Below are 8052 nucleotides of genomic sequence, written 5' to 3'. Positions count from 1 at the left end.
CTTCCTTCCTTCCTTCCTTCCTTCCTTCCTTCCTTCCTTCCTTCCTTTCTTCCTCCTCCCTCCCTCCCTCCCTTCCTTCCTGCCTTCCCTCCTTTTTTCCTTCCTCCCTCCTCACTCCCTTCCTTCCTTCTTCCTCCCTCCTCACTCCCTTCCTTACTTCTTCCTCCCTTCCTTCCTTTTTTTCCTTCCTCTCTCCTCCCTTTCTTCTTTCCTTCCTTCCTCCTCCCTTCCTTCCTCCTCCCTTCCTTCCTTCTTTCCTTCCTTATTTCCTTCATTCCTTCCTTTCTTCTTTCCATTCCTCCTCCCTCCCTTCCTTCCTTCTTTCTTTTCTTCCTTCCTTCCATCTTTCCCTCCCTCCTTCCTTCCTTCCTTCTTTTTTTCTTTCCTCTCTTTCTTCCTTCCCAAAGAATCTGGGGAGCCCTATAAGCATGAAACAACCATGAGCTCCACTAATCTGGCGATAGTGTGTAGGAGTATCAATCAAACTGGTTTCTTTGTGCTCTATGGACAAAACAATGAGTCAGTTCACAGAACTAATTTCACTTTGCTATTTGGATATGTGAGTATTATGGCAACATGGCCTCCTAGTGGGAAAGGTGGTTAACGTGGTTATTAACATGAAAATAGACAGAGCTTCGGGGATTCAGCCATTCCACAAACAACTGCAATGTTATAGTCTCTCTTGGAGTCAAGGTAGAAAATGTTTATGAAAATGTTAACTATAGGAAGCAGTGGGAGTAACAAGGGAAGGATTGGGGAAAAAAGAAGATGGAGGCAGCAGATTCAATATATTGACCCTATTCTACAGGCAAATTCTTAAGCCACTGAATTTCAAAGGAGTCCTGAGATGAAGTAAGTCTTAGTCACAGAGAGATGACCTCAGGTTCACATCCATCCTCGGGTACATACTGACTGTGTGACCTTAGATAAGTCACTTAAACCCTAATGTGCTAGGCAATTATCTCAGAATATCAAATTCAATGAAAAGGCACTATCCTGCTTTTACAGAATTTCTTCACCCTAGAGATCCCTATATCAATGAAGATCTAGTCTGGATCCCATGAAGCAGCTGATCATATGATTTTTTTTTCTCAAAAAAATTCAATTCATTCAGAATGCATTGAGTACCAAATCAGTGCTAGGCTTTATGCTAGGGCTTGGGGACATAACAGCAAACAAAAACAAAACCATTGCCTTTAAGGAACTTGCATTCTACTACAGGAAATAATATATGCACAGATAAGTAAATGATAATAATAACAACAAGGATGATGGTGATGGTGATGGTGGTGGTGATAAGTATATTATATGCCAGATCTTGGGCTAAATATTTTTATTATCACATCTGATCTTCACAATGACCCTAGGATGGAGGTGCTGTTCCTGTCCCCATTTTACAGATAAGGAAACTGAAGAGTCTGAGGCCATATTTGAGCTCAGGTCTTCCTAGAGTCAGTCCACTGTACTACTTAGCTGCCTGTGGATTTGATGTGTGTGTGTGTCTTTCTCTTCAAGCAGTGTTTAGCTCCGTATTAAATGGGGATTTGTTTGTTGTTTATCCTTGGTTCCTGAGGAAAGTTAATGATGTCCCGAGGGTGACATCTTGGCTTGCAAATGAATTGGATTTAAGTGAGGCAGAGCTGCACAAAATCTTCAGCCTCCCTCTCTACTCCAGAGTGATCAGAGTCTACTGGCAGGACAAAAGTCAAAATGACTGATGATGGCCCAGCAAATGAGAACTTGCATTCATCAGACATACATAGATTCAGGGTAGCAAAGGTATGCGAAGACCTATGATTCCCAGAACTCAAGAGACTGGAAAATGAGGACCTGCTTTACTTACAGAATCACTTCCAAGTGAGTCTTGTCTCACTCCCTACCCTCTTTGGGTTAGAGTTAGATAGGCAGGCGACAGGGAGTTCCTTCCAGTCTAGGAGACTCAAATATCAGCCAATATTTTTTAATAGATTTTTGCTGATATCTTTTGCTTTTATATTTCTAGATTTCTCCAGCATCCAATGGTGTCTTGGTAAGTGTTTAACTACCAGCTCTCCAGGGAAAATACATATAATTCATATTTTCTAGTTTAAATCTGCATTCTTAACATTTTCCAATCACTTTATTAAGTTTAAATAAATCAATAAATCATTCAAGCCCTGATTTGTGGCTTTTGCCAATATCAGTAGTGGGTGGTAGTGGGAAGGGAATCAATGCTCACATTGAAAATTTAACAGCCTGCTCTCTGGAGCTGATCTGAACTAGTTCTAGCACATCCCTGCCCATAGCCATTCTAATCTCTCTCCTAGAGAGTCATCCCTTATAACAAGGAATTAAAAACCAAATGGAGAAAAATCAATAAAATTGATTTATGCTTTAAAAATATCCCAAATTATATACACTTTCCTATACCAATGGCCTTTCTTCCGACCCAACCATGGACTTCCCACCTAACCCCAGTCTGTCTGCAAAAGGATGAGGGGGAGGGGTAAGGATGTAGAGTTTCCTTGGATCTCCTCTTTGGGGTCAAGTTGATTTTTTTTTTTAATTTATTTATAATTTCTCAACATTCAGTGGTTTCAGAATGTTTTGTGGAAGTTGTTCTATTCATTTCTGTTGTTTCTTTCTTGTGTATATTACCTGCTTCACTTTGCATCAGTTCATGTCAGTCTTTTCACACTTCTTTGTATTCATAAGTTTTAACATTTTTTATGGCACCAAAATATTCTGTTAGATTCATGTGCCACACTTTATTTAGACATTCCCCAATTCATAGGCAGATTATTTCCAGTTCTTTTACTTCCATAAAAGCCCTAGGGATCCTCATTTTTAATTTTATACCTTTTATCTTGCTGTGCTAATGAAAACCTGGCTCTTTCTGAAAGATGCTGTACCCCAAGGACATATTCAAGTTCTGGGAAATCTTTCTTTTATGGCCCCTGACACAAAGGTCCAGAAGGAAGGGAAAAGAAAGGAAGGGAGGGAATAGGAGGGGAAGAAAAAGACATTCTCTAGTCTTCAAAGCCATTGTTATGTAGTCCTTTGGCCACCATCACTCTGAAAATTCTCCTCTTCAGAGTTTTACTCAATGTGTTTATATCATTCAGTTCAGATCTTTGTCATCGCAACCTACTTGCTCCTAGGTCAATCTTGTTCTTTCCTCATGGAGCCACTACTTATAATTGTGTGAAAATTAATTGAAACAAAGTAAAATTTTGAGTCATGTAATAAATCTTATGACTTTTTACATCTTAAAAATGTTACTATGTGATACATTCTGCTTATTTCTTTATATGAGGTTTGGCATTGAGTTTGCAAGATTCTGACATATTCTTTAGTTCTTCATCATGAAAATATATATCACATTAGCTATTCCTCATACCTTTGACAGTCTGCTTTTCTAATGCTAGTTTTGATAATAGCCCATAGGTTTTTGATGGAGTTTAAATTCAATGCACTACCTAGTCAGAGGGGTATATTTGTTCCATATCTTGGATAAATTCTTTTTTTTTTAATTTTTTATTTTTTGGAGAGGGGCATGCAAGGCAATTGGGGTTAAGTGATTTGCCCAAGGTCACACAGCTAGTAAATGTCAACTGTCTGAGGCTGGATTTGAACTTAGGTCCTCCTGACTCCAGGGCCTTTGCTCTAGTCACTGTACCACCCAGCTGCCCCATAAATTCTAAACCTCATGTGCTATATATGGCATGATGCAAAATCATGCTGCAGAATTCCATGGCTTTTTGGGAATTTTTATAACTACAGATCAACTCTGCTTCTTAGTATATCAATCTTTTTTTTCTCACAATTCATCATTCCTTCAATGGGGAGAAGACCTTCAATCTATCATGAAGTAAACAATCTCCAAAACATTTTGAGGTAGAAGTCTGGTCATCTAGTGGAGATACCTAGATCTTAGAGATTCACCTGACATTTTTCTGACAATGGTTTTGGTATAGTCTTCAGTTTCATCAGTAAAAATTACCTTTTCCTAACCATCAGTATTCCAGTCATTGCATCATCTTACCCAGAACAAATGTTTTTTTTCTCTTTGCAGCAATAAATTTGTTTGTTTGTTTGTTGTGTCTGTTCTTATCTTGACTTGCCTTGTGTTATCTTGTTTTTTCTTATCTAGTTTATATTTTTACTGGGTGTCTTTCTGATTCTACAACCTTGGGAATGCAACACTGTACTAGAGATAAATTAAATAACAAGTCACCTGGTCCCCTCTGAAAGTCTTTCCTTGTTATCTGGGGATTCATGTGGCTTTTTTTGCAGCAATGGTTTGTCATTCTTTGGTGGTGCTTTTGTTCTAGAAGATGCTTTGCTTTGGTACAGAGAATTCAATTTGAATGATTCCTTGAATGATTCATTAAATTCTTACTCTTCAGCCTTCTTATACTTTTGCACTTTGCATTTCAGCCTTACTGACCTCCAACTCAATGTCCTACATAAATAACACTCTACCCTCCTCTTTGCTTTTGCACTGGCTGGCCCCTATGCCTGGAATACACTCCCTCCTCACCTGTGCCTCTTAGAATTCCTATTTTCCCTGAAAACTCAGATCAAGGGTCATCTTCTTCATACACTCTTTCCTGATTGCTAGGTTACCTCCCCCAAACTAACATATATATGTATATACATATATATATACATATATAACAGGTGTAAACATAAAAAACATATTCATGTACCTATGTATATATGTGCACATTCACATGTATATGAGGATATACACACAGCACACATATATCATGTATTTCTCACATGCGTATTTATGTGCGTATGTGTATATGAAGTACATGTGTACTAACATGAGTATACATCACCTCCGCCATTAGGATGTAAGATCCTTGAGAGTAGAGGTTGTTTCACTTTTGACTTCTTCTCCCTAACACTTAGCATAATGCTTCCTATATAAGTAAGTACTTAATAAATGCCTGATGACTCATTGATTGGTTTAGTAGAAAGTAAGCTCCCACAGGACAACAATTTTTGTCTTTCTTTACATCTGAAGAACTTGTCAAGGTTCCTTAATATAATGAATGCTAGATCAAGTCTTTTGTTGGATTAAGCTGAATGGGATTATATGGCAGGTTTGGACAACCAGCCAGTAGATAAAAAGGCATAGAATTGAAGAGCTAAAAGGATTAAGGAGTCAAGTGGAATGCAAAATCTCTCAAATCTGTTTTCTTTGGTTCCCCAGAAATACTATGGGAAGACAAGAGAGAAATTTTGACTAAATCATGCTGTAAGGATGGTACAATAAAAAAAAAATGAATTTAGAGTCATGGGGCATGGGTTCCACACTCAGCTTTGCTACAGACTTCTTGTTTAGCCTTTGACAGCTGATTCCTTCTCTCTGGTCCTCAGTTTCCTCATCTGTTTGTCAGACTAGATCATCTCCAAGACCTCTCCTAACTCTGACATGCTCCATTCTATCTCTCTGTGTTCTAGAGTCCATTTCAAATATCCCATGCTAAGGTCTCTCCCAGTTTCAACATAACCTCCCACATGCTAACAGTCTAGATTGTAATATTTCGATCCATTCTGTCATTCAATGATCTACTCTTAGGAGGAACAAGATGAATTTCATAGCACCAATAATGTAGAAGTGAAGAATCACAGATGCTTGTCACAGAACAGACAATGTTCTTGAGCAGCTAGAGTTCATCTTATGAGGCAAATGTGTTAGGGGAAGGGGCATTAGACATTGGATTGGAGTCAGAAAGACCTGAGCTCAAATCTTGCCTCAAGTACTTACTAGCTGTATTACCCTGGATAAGTTCATTAACTTTTCCACCTCAATTTCCTCATCTTTGAATTAAGGATATCTATCAAACAAGGTCATTGTAACACTCAAATAAGATAACGTGTGTAGGACTTTGTACACCTTCAAATGCTATATATTAGTTGTTCATTATTATTAGCTATCATCATCACTAATTGCATTTTCCTTCTCTTTTCATACTGCCTTAAACAACCAACAACACTACCCTGTTCCTTCTTCACTTCCCTTTCCCCAGAAAATTCAAAGACAAAAGTCCAAGCCTGGATTTCCCAAGCCATGCCCTAGTTTGGAATCTTCTTTCAACCTTTGCCCCTGTTAGAGTTAAAATCATAAAGTGTCAGAGCTGGAGGGGCCCTCCAAATATCAACCAAGAAGGCAAATTACAATTGTTAGAGCTGAACCACCATTGAGACCATTTAATATATTGCCCTGCACCCTCATCATTTTATCAAAAGTGAAGAACTGAGACACCCAATGGGGAAAAAATGGCTTGCCCATCACCGCACCACACTTTGTGGCAGACCCGGGACTGGGAAACTTCCCATTGCTTGTGATAATGTACTATATCACATCTAGAACTGAAGTCTAAATGTACATCCAGTGTCTCCTTGGAAGCAACACAATCCAGCCACATTAAAAAAAAAAAAAAGGCCTATATTTGAAGAACTAAAAGGAACAAAGATTCAAGTGGAATTCAAAACCACTTCAGTTGGTTTCTTCAGTATCCCATAAGCACTATGGTGATACAGTTATAATAGGTATAATCAAGCATGACCCAGACACTCTGTGCCCGAGACCACCTCCAGAAACACCTCGAAGCCAAAGGGGCTGAATTCCTGTAATTATACCATTTGCTGGAAGTTGATGTTTCCTTGCAAAGCCACAGCCTTGTAATTAGTTTGAAAGGGCTCAATTTATTTACATTTTCATTAACTTGTTTTTTTTTCTTTTTTAAAGATTACTGGACCAAAAAGAAATGTGTAAATCATATAACTTAGAGTGGGAAGGTTTCTGAGAAAGCTTCCTTGCCTAAGCCTCTGATTTTACAGATGGAGAAACTGAGCTCCTAAGAGCTCAGGAGGATTGTTAAGGGAATTTTTAAAAGGAAGTCTTTCTGATTCAAAATTCAATGCATTTTCCATTATACTATACGGTCTTTTCTATCTGCTACATCTGGCATCCTGTCCCTACATGAACAGACTTGATTTTAAATCTGGCCTGACACTTACTTGTTGTGAGACCTTGGGTGAATCACTTAATCTCTATCTGCTTGGGTTTCCTCTTCTGTAAAACAAGGATAATGATAGCATCTGCCTCCCAAAGTTGTAAGAATTAAATATGGCAATAACTGTATAGCATTTAGCACAGAGGTAAGTACAGAGCAGATACTTACTAAAATCTATTATTGTTGTTATTACTATTATTACACTAACCAGGCCTAGCCCATGCTAAATTCTGAGATCACAGGAAAATAATTTGGTAATAATTTGGTCTTTGAGTTATTAGCAGAGCAGAGTTGATATGAGATCGTGGGTGTCCCAAATCCCAATCCAGGGGTCTTTCCACTGTAGTATATTGGCCCTATAAGAGGAATGAAGATAATAAGCATTTATTAAGTGCCTACTGTGTTCCAGGCACTGTACAAAGTGCCTTACCTCTCATCTGATCTTCTGAACAGTCCTAGGAGATAGGTGTTGGCATTATTATCCCCATTTTCCAATAGTTAAACCTGAAACGGAGATAAGTTGATTTGCCCAGGGTCACAGAGCTAGAAAATGTCTGTTAGGCAAGATTTGAACTCAGGTCTTCCTGACTCTAGATAGAATTCTATCCATTGTACTATACTACCTAGCTGCTATTCACTATTAGCAGCATACAGTGTTCTTACCTTTCCAGTCTTCTTATACCTAACTCCCCTCTCTCTACTCAGCCACACAATGATACTAGTCTTTTTGTTGTTCCTCATACAAAGCATTCTGTCCCCAAACTTGGTGCATTCTCTATTTTTTTGTCTGCTTTTTTTTTGAGGCAATCAAGGTTAAGTGACTTACCCAAGGTCACACAGGTAGTAAGTGTCTGAGTCTGGATTTGAATTCAGATCCTCCTGATTCCAAGGCCAGTGGTTTATCTACTGTGCCACCTAGCTGCCCCCAATTTGTTCCATTTTCTCTGACTGTACCTCATGCCTAGGATGCCCTCCTTACTGAATTCCCTGGCTTCCTTCAAATCCCAGTGGAAAATGTACTTACTACAAGAAGGCTTTC

This window comes from Petaurus breviceps, unplaced genomic scaffold (assembly GCF_028583685.1).
Source record: "Petaurus breviceps papuanus isolate PSGF00001 unplaced genomic scaffold, PetGlider_PUasm1.0 176, whole genome shotgun sequence".
Taxonomy (NCBI): Eukaryota; Metazoa; Chordata; class Mammalia; order Diprotodontia; family Petauridae; genus Petaurus; species Petaurus breviceps.
This window is presented reverse-complemented; position numbering follows the sequence as displayed.